The following is a 14,323-nucleotide window of genomic DNA, read 5'->3' as shown; positions in this document are numbered from 1 at the left end:
GACAGTTGCTTCCGGTCATTGGTCGAGTTGCCTCAGTAATTTATGAGAACCGCCCCTTTCAGGGGTTAGTTTTTCCTAAAAGGGTCGAGTGTATTGTTTCAGGGACTGGGGGTGTACCATATCTAATGTCTAATTGTTTACAAGAAGAACATTTACACAAAAGCCCCTTCTACATGAATTAAACCTCATAAAAAAACTTCAAACAAAAGAGAGGACTGTGAAAAAAGTTGATTTTCCTTTCTACAAAAACACTTTGTTTTGTTTTCATTTTTTTAATTAATCGAAGTTGTATTTTTAATGAGACAAATGGCATACGAGCTGTTGGCAACCTCCTTATTGGTTTTGCTAATTGATAATTAAAAATTCTCTTGTTAACGAGAGACAAATCATTATTGAACCATTATTTTAACAATGCAATACAAGCTTGATGGAGAGGTTGTATTGCGCTATCCACTCGTCTGTCTAAAAGTCTGCGCACGGAGTCTGAAAATAATAGTGCCAGGGGTCGATTTCACAAAGAGTTAGGACTCGTCTTATCTCGAGTTAGGACGAGTAACTCGTCCTAAGTTAGGATTAATCTTAAGGTCTGCATGCTACAGTGCAGGGTTGGGACTCGTCCTAAGTCCTAAGATTAGTCTTCAGGTAGGAAGAGTTTTGTGAAATCGACGCCAGGTACTACACAAACTTGGGTGTTAAAATTGACACCATGGGTGTTGTCGGACTTTAATTAATAACGTGCTATTTAAAAAAATTCGTATTTCGCCTGTATTTTGTAATACTTTTCATAATGTTAATAGATTTGCTGGCTGTATTTTTGAATAAATTTTTAATTTGTAGTGTTTTTTTTATAACCTATTTTTAGACACGCAAACCAAAAATGCATTTCACTGTGCATTTATTTTTTAAACATTATTCTATTATATTCAACACCCCCAAAAAGAATAAGTATTTACACCACACCATATATCACTAATTTATACACAGAAAAATACATTGGTATTAGTTACTTCAACACCATACGATGCTATTGTTGACTCTCTCTTCGGTAGGCCTACCTACAAGTGACAACACCCGTACTACATCAAAAACCAAAGTTTTTGCAATTTATCACAATCAAGGCCATGACAAGGCCAGGGTGGTACTTGTTGGTTAAAATGTCGAAGACCACTATCCTCACTTGTTGTATCCAAATACTAGGCCTATATATTATGCATTAAATAACAGACCTGTGACAATTTGAGCCCTTCGTCATCGAATGTGGAAAAAAAGTAGTAGCCAAAACGTGTTGCAAAACTTGTGTGCTTTCAGATGCACGAACAGGTTTCGAACTTACGGGTTAAAAATTACCTCCGTCTATAATTGTTTTGTTTGATTGTTGAAGAAAAATTTCTCCCTCGAACATTAAATAGCCCATCACGTGCGATGATAAAGCGCGAAAGTCATTGACACTTTTGGTAATTACTCATAATAATTGTTAACATAAAAACTAGGTAACGAGCAATGGAGAGCGGTTGATGCCATTGTGGGAAACGCAGCTCCCAACAGAGTAATAGAGATAGAAGTGATTTCTCACTAGAATAATTTGAATTCAAGCATCTGAAAACAAACAACTTCGTGTGACGTGTTTTGTTCTTCCGTTTTTTTTCTCGCTACTTTGACGAACCATTGAGTTCAAAATTTCACAGTTTTGTTTTGTTTTCATGTTGGGACACACCAAGTGAGATGACTGGTCTTTGACAATTACCAAAAGTGTTCAGTGCACTTTAGGTTTTTGTTTGTTTGCAGATAGAAACCGCAAGATACGAACGTACACAAACACAACATACAACTCGTTCACCTAAACATCAAGTTTGACAAGTTCTTAGGTTCAAGTTCTTAGGTTTGTTGATTGAAAACAAGATGATCGAAATTTATTCAGTTTCTCTTAAAGAAATTATTAATTAATATTCAGGTTTCCAATTAAAAGCTACGTTTTCAGCCGAGCAAGGTTAACAGTGACAAACAAGTTTAATTAAACATGAGCGATATTAACAATGACTTTAATATTGATAATAAAACAAATCCTACAAACTTTGCTAGTAGGGACAGATAAAACAATTGAATTGATGTTTCACTAATGGTAAATAAATGGGCTTAATATGTTTTTAGCGCAGTTTCTTTACTGTAAATTCTTAGAACAACGGCTATACATTGTGTATAACCAAACCGATACAATAGGTGTTCCAGTTTTAAGCCTTACTATGCAAGGTAAAGCGAGAGAGTAATCAACAATTTAGTTCATTTTAGTTGCACATGAGCGATACTTTGGGGCCTACAATATTTTTATTAATTAAATGATAATGTGATCTGGCGTGCTTTGTATGTTAGCAAGGACAGCGATTACAATGGCACTATTGTCTTAAAGGCAGTGGACACTATTGGTAATTACTCAAAATAATTATTAACATAAAACCTTACTTGGTTCCGAGTAATGGGGAGAGGTTGGTAGTATAAAACTTTGTGAATAACGGCTCCCTCTGAAGTGACGTAGTTTTTGAGAAAGAAGTAATTTTCCACTAATTTGATTTCGAGACCTCAAGTTTAGAACTTGAGGTATCGAAATCAACCATCTAAACGCACACAACTTCGTGTGACAAGGTTTTTTTTTCTTATATTATTATCTCGCAAGTTCGATGACCGATTGAGCTCAAATTTTTACAGGTTTGTTATTTTATGCTTATGTTGAGATACACCAAGTGAGAAGACTGGTCTTTGACAATTACCAATAGTGTCCACTGCCTTTAAGAAGTGGTGGATAAAGGCACTGGACACAATGGTAATTACTCAAAATGTATGTTAGCATACAAGCTTACTTGGTATAGCGAGCACGGGAGAGCTGTTGATAATATAAAACATGGTGAGAAACGGCTCCCTGTGAAGTTACGTAGCTTTTAGGAAAGAAGTAGTTTCTCACTAAAATATTTAAATTTGAATTCGAGACCTCAGCTGAGGTCTCGAATTCAAGCATCTCAAATCACACAACTTGTGCGAAAATGTTCTTCCATTATTCTCTCGCAACTTCGACGACAAATGAGTTAAATATTTCCACATGTTTGTAATTGTATGCTTAAGATAAGATACCCGAAGTGAGACGACTGGTCTTTGAAAATTACCAAAGGTGTGCAAAGGCTTATAACCTCAGAATGTATCTTGACAAATCGCTTTGCTGAGAAAAACAAATCTGATCAAAACCCCAGTGGGATACAAAAATACTGCATACTGACATGCAACCTTTTTCTGACCTTCCTAATAGCAGGATTTATATCTGCTTTATAAATTTAATTGGATTCAGCAATTAGATGTCTTCTCTCCCATTCAGTTGTAATGAACCACAAGGTCATGTAAACACAATACCGTTATCAGCGCTGTTTTGTATAATTTTAATTAATCGTATAAAGCATTGATGGTTGTAAATATTTTTAATTAATGCATTCTTTGAACATGTTGTTGGACCTCCAGTGAAATGAGAAGGATAATGTTTTTAAAAACTGTGGGTTTTGGGGTTATTTTTGCGGTATAAATTATGGAAAAGGTTTTGTTCGACCATCATGTCCAACATGATGTTCGGAACGCTAAGCTTCCATTTCCGTGTTTTGTGTTTTTCTTTTTTTAATTCAGTTCAATTTAAAAAAAAAACTTGAATCATCTTCAGTCGGCAATTGCACCAGTTGGCCATCTTCATATAAAAACAGTGGGTTTTATCTGCCAATTTTGTTTTGCTTTGTATTGCACACTTTTTTTATTTATTTATCACAATGTATATTTATTTTCTTCCATTGTACGTTGGCAAGTGGAACGCACCCGGGGAGGATATATTTTGTTTGGAATAATAAGTTATTAACTATCTGATGCATTCAGCAAGAACGCTACCGAGAGAGGGGGTACTTTGTGATAATAACAGTATCAAACACTAACACAAATAATGTGTTGGTGACGTCAGGGGCTTCAAAAGACTATGGCTATACCTCAGGCACATTACTCTGTGACGTCATCGATATATAATATAAGATGTCATCGATTACACTGATAAAGATAATCAGTATTGGAAATTAAAAATAGCACTTTACTTAAATTCCTGTTTTTTTTTTTGTGTTAACGTTCGCATGAACTGTTCCGAGAACTTACGACGATACAGCACCTCAAAGAAACGGTCATCACTCGTCGCGGTGAAACTATAGGGAAAGTATACCCTTGGGTTTTGTCACCGTTCGGTTCTTTTTATTCCTATTAGATATTAATTATATAAGAAAACGAGTGTGAAAACGTCTTATCAAAAGGTTGTCGCGTGTTTTAGATAACGCCGAAAATCTGGAGCAGGAAGAATAGTCCATATTTGAAATACACAATTTTGAAGAACACTGTCAGTAGGCCCTATAATGCCATTCAGATTTTAAATTTTGTGGGATAGCAACTGAATATTATTTTTTCCATAATCTCATTCCCTTAAAGTAAAATGATTCTCAAAAACAATGCATTATACTTTGAAGAGCTGATGTACTTCTATAACCACTTGTAAAGTTTTTATGGTCAGCAATAGGAAAGTTTAGCTTTACGTTACGTGAGCAAATACGTGAACGTCAACGTCAACGTCAACAAATTGTGTCGTAAAAATCTCAAGCGTGCAGACGTCACACGTGAACCGGAAATAAGTCCAACGTGGTGACGTCACGTGGTGACGTGAGAAATTTTCTGACGTTCACGTTCACGTGTTTGCTCGCGTATTACGTGCAGCTAAACCTCCCTCAATGTTGAGAGTGATTATACCAAAAGTACACCATCACTTGTAGCCATAAATTAATCATTGCCTCATTTTTAGTATCGTTTTGATGAAACAGTCACTACTGTCACGTCCGCAATATAACTCGACTGCGTATCTCTATGTGAAATGAGGGTAGGTCAAAGGTGAATATACACGCCGGTCTCTAGGCAGGTCCCTGGCGTTCTTCACCAGCCTCGAAGTGTAACGTCAGATATTCTGGCTTGGGCGTTTGATCTGGGACAGTTTTGCATGACTGACGCAACTAATATATAACCGCGACTTCAGACTTGAAATGAAGTCTTTTAAACTGTTTGTGTGACGTCACTCTATTGTTGAAAGTGTACCTTATTTTAAGGAATCTATACTTAGCTGTAGATTCGCACGAATCTATACTAAATGTAGATTCGGACGAATCTACAGTCGAGTGTACAAACTGAAGTGATAGTTCAGCTTATAAATAAATGGTTTTCCAAAAAATAACATTCAAAATAGTATCAAGTAAAAACACTCAGCGAGATACATGTTGTATTTCAATGTCCCCAAACCATTTTATTTTTCCAGTTAAACAATTTACTCTAGTTAAATAACATGTTTTAATGAAAACCTTGTAATCGATAATTTCAAAGAGACTATACGATATGCTCAAACACTTTGCAAAGTACGTTAGTGAGCGACACAATAATTGGTTTAGCAAGCAGGAAGTCGTAACTTTGTTTGTAGCTGTTGAAGCGGCTAGATTTATTACCGAGTATGTGAATAATGTCAGCCGCAACTCCACTAAGTAATCAATACTCGCAACTTCGACACAAGTAGCAGTATGCACCACTACTCGCCCATCGCGGGCAGGCTGCGAGAATAACACTCATCGTGCTATTATCGTCGAAGACTAGCATGGCATTCCCAGCAGGGTAGAACAAAAGGTGCAAACTGCATCTCTCTCATTTTTAGTTCCAAAGTTGTTTCAGAGCATGGCTGAAAGATTTATTTCTCCAAATAGAACGGGACAGTAAATTGACCTTTCAGCGTGCACCGTTATACCTTATCGAAAACACTCGGTACAAACGCGTTAAGACCGAGTCGATAACGAAAATGATAACGATCACCGTTATCGCTGCAGTGGGACCGGGCCTTTAGTCGTGGAATGAGGTGCATGCTCAAAAAGGTTACAGTAGTCGAAAAAAATAAACCCCCAAAATCATAGTGTAACACAAAATGGTGGGGTCTGGATGAGTATTGTAGACACCACCACTAAAAATCAACCATAATCACCTTTCACCTACATTCATATCAGAAGGAGGTTCAGTCAAAAGAGGGCGCTATCAGTCGATACTTCTACATAATCCGCAACATTGGAGGGTGGGGGTACACAAAATCCACTTTGCTCTAATATTATATCCTGCCGCCGATGTGCGAAAAAAGCGTGCAAGACTTGCTAACTAATCTTTGTGTGCAACAATTGTGACGTCATAAACTCAAACAGTGAACTTGCTGGGGTCAGTGAATCGCCTGTGATTGGCTGATAGTTGTTCACGACGCGCACATACACATCACAGTGACCTCTCAGAACGACGGCGGCTAGTTCCCGCCAATGTGACGTCACAAACAACTTTACAGGTCGTCTGTGACGTCACTTTGGCGGGATTGTTGACTACTGTTGCTCTGTGGACGCGCAGTTTTAATGTTTGCGACCATCTGACGTTACAAAGAAATACAAACAAACCACCCAAAGGGTTACGTGAAAACACATGCTTTATTGGAGCATTCCCAGTGATTTAAAGTGAGATCACAAATCAAAGGGGGGGATTTTGGAAGAACCAGACGTTTTGGACCATTTTCCAAGTGAGTATTCCGTGTTTTATTATTGTTCCCCTGCCTAATGCACACATTGGCAGAGCAAACCAAAGAGAGTATACATGTTAATGGTTAGAATTTAACCTATGACACCCAGCACATCAAAATATGCGCCAAACATCCTTGCAGTAGTATTTTCATTTCATTTAAAAAACAAAAATTGGGCCAGCAAACCTGAAAAATCACATTAAAAAATCGCAAATTACAGATTTAAGAACAAGCAACACAATATTTTTAAGAAAAACATAATTGTAAAAACATAAAGTAAGGTACCGAGGAACCCGGCATTAGGACTAGTCTTATCTCGAGTTAGGACCAGTTACTCGTCCTAACTTAGGACTATCCATGCAATCTGTTTATCTCCTAGGACTAGTCCAAAGTTAGGACTAGTCCTACTCCCAACTCTTTGTGAAATCGACCCCTAGGCCTCGGGCAAATACATGTACTGTAGGAAACCACCAGTGGGGTGGTTGTAACTTCCAATGGCTGAAAGCTCATGTGTATTGTTAAAGGCATAACATGGGAGGGGCAATAATTGTTTGATTGTTTGAATCACGATGGTTGGAATGTCCCGTCAGGCATTGTGCTTTAAGCCTTTGTAATGAAAGGAATGTTAAATTGTGGGTGTGATTTGCGTCGTGGGGTGCTGAGAAGGGTACTGTTTGGGTGTGAACCAGCGGACAGCTAGGCCAGCATTGAGGCTGTGTCGTGTCGCCCCGTCTATAGCACGGGTATAGGGGTCCGGCTGGTGTTTTAAGGAACATCTGCAACGCAAATCCTCCTGGGAATCTCAGACCCAAGGATAAGCGTTGTCGAAGCAAGACATTGTGAGTAACTTTAAAGTATAAAAGATGCAGGAATGGCTCGATACATTAAATAAGCCCTAGCCCTGGTAGGACGTTAGTCAGTGCCACTGCATGCAACGGAGGAGTCCAATCTGGGCTAGCCTTGCTCAAGGCAGTCGCATTATTCGCTCCGAAAAGACGCAGCTGTAAACCCACCCGCCCGTGTGTGCGATCACACCGAATGACCCACCCGTATACACACTGTCACATCGCACGAATACTGTTCACACAAGTCATCGCACTCGTACACCACTAACCGCATGCGGAGGCCGTCAGGCCGACAGCCTTGTCGGGTCTGTATCTTCCCGTTTTAATGTGTTGTATTGAAAAAATTCCAATAGTGGACGAAATTGGGGGGGGGGGGGGCTCTAGGATATGCTAGTATGCAGCTCATGAATATGTATATCGTTCGTCAGACCTATCAGACAACACAGGATGTGAGGCAAATGAAATATTCATTTTGACGTCCAATCACACACGCCTATCATATCGTCCGTGGTGGTGGTGTGTGATGATGTAGACATGTCTCATCTTTCGCGGGCATTATGGTAATGAGCTGACCGTGGGAACTCTTCGCTTATTATAGTAATGAGGTCAGTGGCTTCAACACAGACCCTACAAGGCTGTCGGCCTTACGGCCTCCGCATGCGGATAGTGTACGGGGGCATCGTGTCGTGCGATGTTACGCACAGTGAATACGGGTGGGTTTTACGCACAGTGAATACGGGTGGGTTTTTATACAGCGGCGGTCTTTTTTCGGAGTGAATAATTCGACTGCCTTGAGCAAGGCTAAATCTGGGCTAAATAAGCCCCTAATAGACGCTGGACACTATTGGTAAGTGTCAAAGACCAGTCTTCTCACTTGGTGTATCTTAACATAATATGCATAATAATAACAAACCTGTGAAAATTTGAGCTCAATCGGTCGTCGAAGTTGCGAGATTATAATGAAAGAAAAAACACTCTTGTCGCACCAGATCACACGAAGTTGTGTGCTTTCAGATGCTTGATTTCGAGACCTCAAATTCTAAATCTGGGGTCTCGAAATCAAATTTAGTGGAAAATTTCTTCATTCTTGAATACTATTCCAACGTTTCTCACAATGTTTTACTCTCCCCATTACTCGTTACCAGGTAAGGTTTTATGCTAACAATATTTTCAGTAATTAGCAATAGTGTCCACTGCCTTTAAATCATGGAAACTCATTTTGAGTGTCGAAGCTTCATTCACACAATGATTGGGCCCGTCGATTTCGACTAGAAACAATCGTTTTATTGTTGAGGGCGCTGTTCCGTAATACCGTAAACATTTCGCTGAAAGAGAACCACTTTTGTATTAAATAAGTTCATTCTCACACTCTCAAACGCATTTGAATTGAAGTAATAAAAATTGTTGTTTTCGCAGAAAGATTGTGAGTATACCTGGTAACATGTGCCTCCCCTCGTCTCTGACATCACACATTCAGAAAATATACATGAATTTGACATCAAATCTAACTGAACATGTTTCTAAAAAAAAAATGTTGAAACCATCTACTAATTTACTCAACACCTGCGTTTAAAGGCAGTGGACACTATTGGTGATTACTGAAAATATTGTTAGCATAAAACCTTACCTGGTAACGAGTAATGGGGAGAGTAAAACATTGTGAGAAACGTTGGAATAGTATTCAAGCTTTTGTCACTAATATATGTGTTTTGATGAGTGGAATGTGAATAAACAGTTAACTAAGGTTTTAAAAAATCAGTTCTTATGTTATTTACAAATTTAAGAGTAGACCCCGACCCGAGAGGGCGCTGTTCGTGACGTCATTCGAGGCAGACTTTGCCTGTAATGCGTAGAGTAAACACAATTGCAAAGTTCATGTACGGACCAAGTCGTGAGTTTGTACGTTTCAAAAAAATGCCGACCAGGTGTATTGCTGCTGAATGCAGAAAACACTTTTTGAAACGTACCAACCCACGACTTGGACGTACATGTACTTTGCACGTGTGTTTACTATACGCATTGCAGGCAAAGTCTGCCTCGATTGACGTCACAAAAGGGGTAGGCGGAGTCAGCCCCCCAAACAACTCTATATAATTTTTAAACATATAAATCGTGACAAACAATTACTAAAAAAATTGTTTTATTGTTCGTAAGCATATACTTTTATGTTTGAAAGAAAAAAAGATTATATTTCCAGGTGACTTTAAATATAATTTCGTTACCGGTTTCCCGCGCCACATTTTTATTGCCACATCTTCAATGGTATGACAACATTTTCAAATAGTTTATATGAGTTGAAATATGTGCTTCCGTCTCATACATCACATAGAAGGTTTTTGGTTAGCTCATCTGTCAACATTTCATATGAAGTTCCGAAAGCCTTTCATCCTATGAAGAACAAAAAAAATGTGTTTTTATCCCCAGCTTGGTGAAGAAGGAAGATACATCCTGTCTTTATATAGACCAGTGTATCTGTTTCATGAGGTCAATTCTAGTAGCAAATGAACCACATTAAAGGCAGTGGACACTATTGGTAATTACTCAAAATATTTACTAGCATAAAACCTTTCTTGGTGACGAGTAATGGGGAGAGGTTGATGGTATAAAACATTGTGAGAAACGGCTCCCTCTGAAGTGCCATAGTTTTCGAGAAAGAAGTAATTTTCCACGAATTTGATTTCGAGACCTCAGATTTAGAACTTGAGGTCTCGAAATCAACCTTCTAAACGCACACAACTTCGTGTGACAAGGGTGTTTTTTCTTTCATGTTTATCTCGCAACTTCAACGACCAAATGAGCTCAAATTTTCACAGGTCTGTTATTTTATGTATATGTTGAGATACACCAAGTGAGAAGACTGGTCTTTGACAATTACCTATAGTGTCCACTGTCTTTAAGGGTACCACATTCTGCTCTATGAGTAAAAGTCATAGGGGAACTAAACAAAGACATATCGGATGTGTCTAAAATAGCGGCCACAGTGCAAAAGACATTCAAATAACTTCTTCAGCCCCACCCTACCCTCACCCTAATCCAACTTCACCTTTTATCAGAAAATCTTGTGCCTTCTGTCAAATAAGTACAAGCCTAGATTTGGTTACATTAAATATAATTTCGTTACCGGTTTCCCGCGCCACATTTTTATTGCCACATCTTCAATGGCATGACAACATAACCAATAGTTTATATGAGTTGAAATATGTGCTTCCGTCTGGTACATCACATATAGAAGGTTTTTGGTTAGCTCATCTTTCAACATTTCATATGAAGTTTCGAAAGCCTTTCATCCTATCGCTGAAATGAAGAGAAAAAAAAGTGTTTTTATCCCCAGCTTGGTGAAGAAGGAAGATACATCCTGTCTTTATATAGACCAGTGTATCTGTTTCATGAGGTCAATTCTAGTAGCAAATGAACCACATTAAAGGCAGTGGGCACTATTGGTAATTACTCAAAATATTTACTAGCATAAAACCTTTCTTGGTGACGAGTAATGGGGAGAGGTTGATGGTATAAAACATTGTGAGAAACGGCTCCCTCTGAAGTGTCATAGTTTTCGAGAAAGAAGTAATTTTCCACGAATTTGATTTCGAGACCTCAGATTTAGAACTTGAGGTCTCGAAATCAACCATCTAAACGCACACAACTTCGTGTGACAAGGGTGGGTTTTTTTCATTATTATCTCGCAAGTACGACGACCAATGGGGCTCAAATTTTCACAGGTTTGTTATTTTATGCATATGTTGAGATACACCAACTGTGAAGGCTAGTCTTTGACAATTACCAATAGTGTCCACTGCCTTTAAAATTTGCTGTTTGGATGTCTCAAGCTACGAGCATTCCGCCCAATTGTTGCAATTCAATGCCAGCGATCACCTGTGCAAATATAGCGAGGTGGATCAAGTCAACATGTGGCCTGCAGTCTTGACAGTAGAGCTTCCGTGTATAAGATGTCCATAGATTCAGAAACGGTAAAGAAATCCAATTTCAGCAATTTGGCTGCCCAAAAAATAAACTGATTGCTTGAGTGAGGGGCCGACCATGCTACCGCCGTTTCCCCTAGATAGGTGCAATGTAAAAAATGTGCATAAACATAATGCACCTACACAACCTAATACCATATACTTGACACCTGGTAATTTCTACTCAAAACAATTGTTAGCATAAAGACATACTTGGGAACGAGCAGTGAAGAGCTGTTGATGGTGTAAAACATTGTGAGAAACGGCTTTCTATAATACATTTCTTTCCATTAATTGCCGACAACTGTAAAAATGTGAGACCATGTTTATACACTGAAGTGTGAAACACAATTTTAATTTGATTACACACATCAGTGAAGGTGCCTCAGGCCCTGTAGTATATTTTGAGATGATGAAATTATCGAAATAAAATATCTGTCTAAGTTTCAAAAAAAAAATCCTACATTCGCAGGACTCTTGCAGAAATAGTGATCAGAGCTGCGAAACGATATTTTCTAATGAAATAACAAGATTTGTTTTTTAATGGATAACATAGTTATACAGAAAAAAGTCACTCACTAAAAGTATACGTTAAACAATTTCACACACACCCGGATCATTATTATTGGTTCCACAAACTAATGTGAGACATAGTTGTGTGTGTTAGTTTATGTTAACGTTAAAGCCATTGGACACTTTCGGTAAACAGTATTGTCAAAGGCCCACACTTCGTGTATCACAACTTCTAAATAAAATAACAAACCTGTGAAAATTTAGGCTCAATTGGTCATCGGAGTCGGGAGAAAATTACGGGGAAAACCCACCCTTGTTTCCCCACGTTTCGCCGTGTCATGACACGTGTTTAAAATAAATTCGTAATTCTCGATATCGAGAATTGGTATTGTTTTAATTTTGTTTTTCAAAAAGTAAAGCATTTCATGGAATAATATTTCAAGAGAAGTCTCTCACCATTACCTTCTGTGAACCCTGTAAGTTATTTGTTAATATGTGGAATTATTTTCTTTTTTCTTTTCCGAAAGTGTCCAATGGCTTTAACGAATCAAATTGCGTATGTTATTCCATCTTAATTTACCCACTTCAACATCTTCAACATGTCTGTTGATCTCCCCTGTGCTTCGCTTTTTCGGTGAAGGATTTCGTGTAGACAGTAAAAAAGGGATGAGACACGATGGGCGCTGGGGCACGATATGGGCACGCGGGGCACCGTGTCACAATGGGTAATAGGATATCAGCGTGTCTATGGAAACTATGCAGTTTTGATGTAATACTATTCTCACTTAAATACAACACTGGTTAGACATTAATTACGCCCAACATTTAAATAATATTATAAAACAATTGTTCAAAAGTCTAATTTGAATAACATTTATACAGAAATCAGAAGTAGGCCTACTCGAATGTGACCAACAATTTGTAATGTATTTGTACACTTAATTAATCAATGGCGGCGCACTGCAATCCCTTGCGTCATCACATACGTAGTCTTGTCCACAAGTCGTTCAATGTTTTTGGCGGGAACGGCTCTCAGAATGCTATACTCTCGTGAGACTGCTGATATACTGGGACCAATTTCATGGCTCTGCTTACCGCCGAATTCTTGGCTTACGATCACGATTCCCCGCTTACTTGCAAGCGCCGAATTTCTGCGCTAGCCTTGTACGCGGAGAATACATGTAGCAGGGGTACGCACGCGCAGAAGCCAAAATTCGTCGCTAAACCGTGAAATACACTTGCCGGAAGCACAGAATTCCCTGCTTCCGTAAGCGCCGATTGTGTGCTTACGGTAAGCAGAGCAATGAAATTGGGCCCTATTCGCACGAAACTGCTACTCCTGCGACTATGGCCCTTTTCAAAACCAGGTTTCCGCTTTTGATTCGGCTTTTTTTTTTTTTTTTTTTTTTTGGGGGGGGGGGGGGGGGGTCTCCATAGCCAACAGACTTGTGAGAGCTCCAATACTTCACACAAGGAAACCGTGACCTTATCACCGCGAGTCAAATCGCGTGGTGAGTGCAGTTGGCTTAGGGGATTCGTCACCGGTTAATCCTAACTAATGTGGGGTAAAAAACAAATATCCGAAACCATATGGGAATTATTTCCTAAAATTCATACTATCAACAGCTGCAGTGCTGGTCATTAAATATTTTAGAGTATCTACCCATCCTTGACCAGCGATCAACACACCTTTAAGATGTAAACTGCATAGTAAATAAGGGAGGACATGAGTGACGAGTGATGTTTTACTTTGTCTTGAATCCTCTGGGATCTACGAGAGTCTATGGGCATAGCCTTCCAGATTTATCGTGTTGACAACCGAAGGTATACAGCAGGGTTTGAGCGACTCAATAAAAAAAAACCCAGTGATTTAGGTTTTAACGTGACATGTGACCTAATTTGGAAACAAAATTATTGTTCTAAGCGTCGGCAAACCATCATAAATTTGATCTTTTATTGGGTGTTTGTGGTGTAGTTCTCGAAAAAAAAAACACTCACGTTTTTACTGAATTCAATCTTTGATTAAAGTTGTTAGTAAGTCTGAGTGATCCCATACAATGTTCAAGTAATACAACTAGGGCATCGACCCATAGGGAACGTGTTTACCAGCGAACAGCCACAAACTTGCCCTGCCCAATAGAGGGCGCACTCTACATGCAATTAAAACAAGTTACTTATTACGGTGACCTTTTTTTAAAGATAACAATACATTGTTTGGAAAGCAAAAGTGGAATCGGGTCAAACAATATTATATATATATATATATATATTTTTTTTTTCAGGTAAAATCTCAACGTACAGTTATTGTTTTGAAATACTAACAACATTCCTAAGAGTAAAATAATGGCTTGTCAATAACATTCTTGACA

At 38.6% G+C, this 14,323-nt stretch overlaps 1 protein-coding gene across 2 annotated transcripts in view; it reads left to right on the top strand.

Annotated features, from left to right (window-relative positions):
- The first annotated feature begins 6,526 nt into the window (after positions 1–6,526).
- LOC139937620 (neuromedin-U receptor 2-like) overlaps positions 6,527–14,323 on the top strand; it is a 100,916-nt gene continuing 93,119 nt past the window's right edge. The window contains exon 1 of one of the 2 annotated variants that reach the window (XM_071932851.1): positions 6,527–6,637. The gene's annotated coding sequence lies outside the window, so the exon portion shown is untranslated. The remainder of the gene's footprint in view (positions 6,638–14,323) is intronic. The other variant, XM_071932853.1, reaches the window with a different exon arrangement.

Source organism: Asterias amurensis, chromosome 5 (assembly GCF_032118995.1).
Source record: "Asterias amurensis chromosome 5, ASM3211899v1".
NCBI classification, from domain to species: Eukaryota; Metazoa; Echinodermata; class Asteroidea; order Forcipulatida; family Asteriidae; genus Asterias; species Asterias amurensis.
Note: the sequence above shows the minus strand (reverse complement) of the source record. Positions and strands in the feature narration are given on the sequence as shown.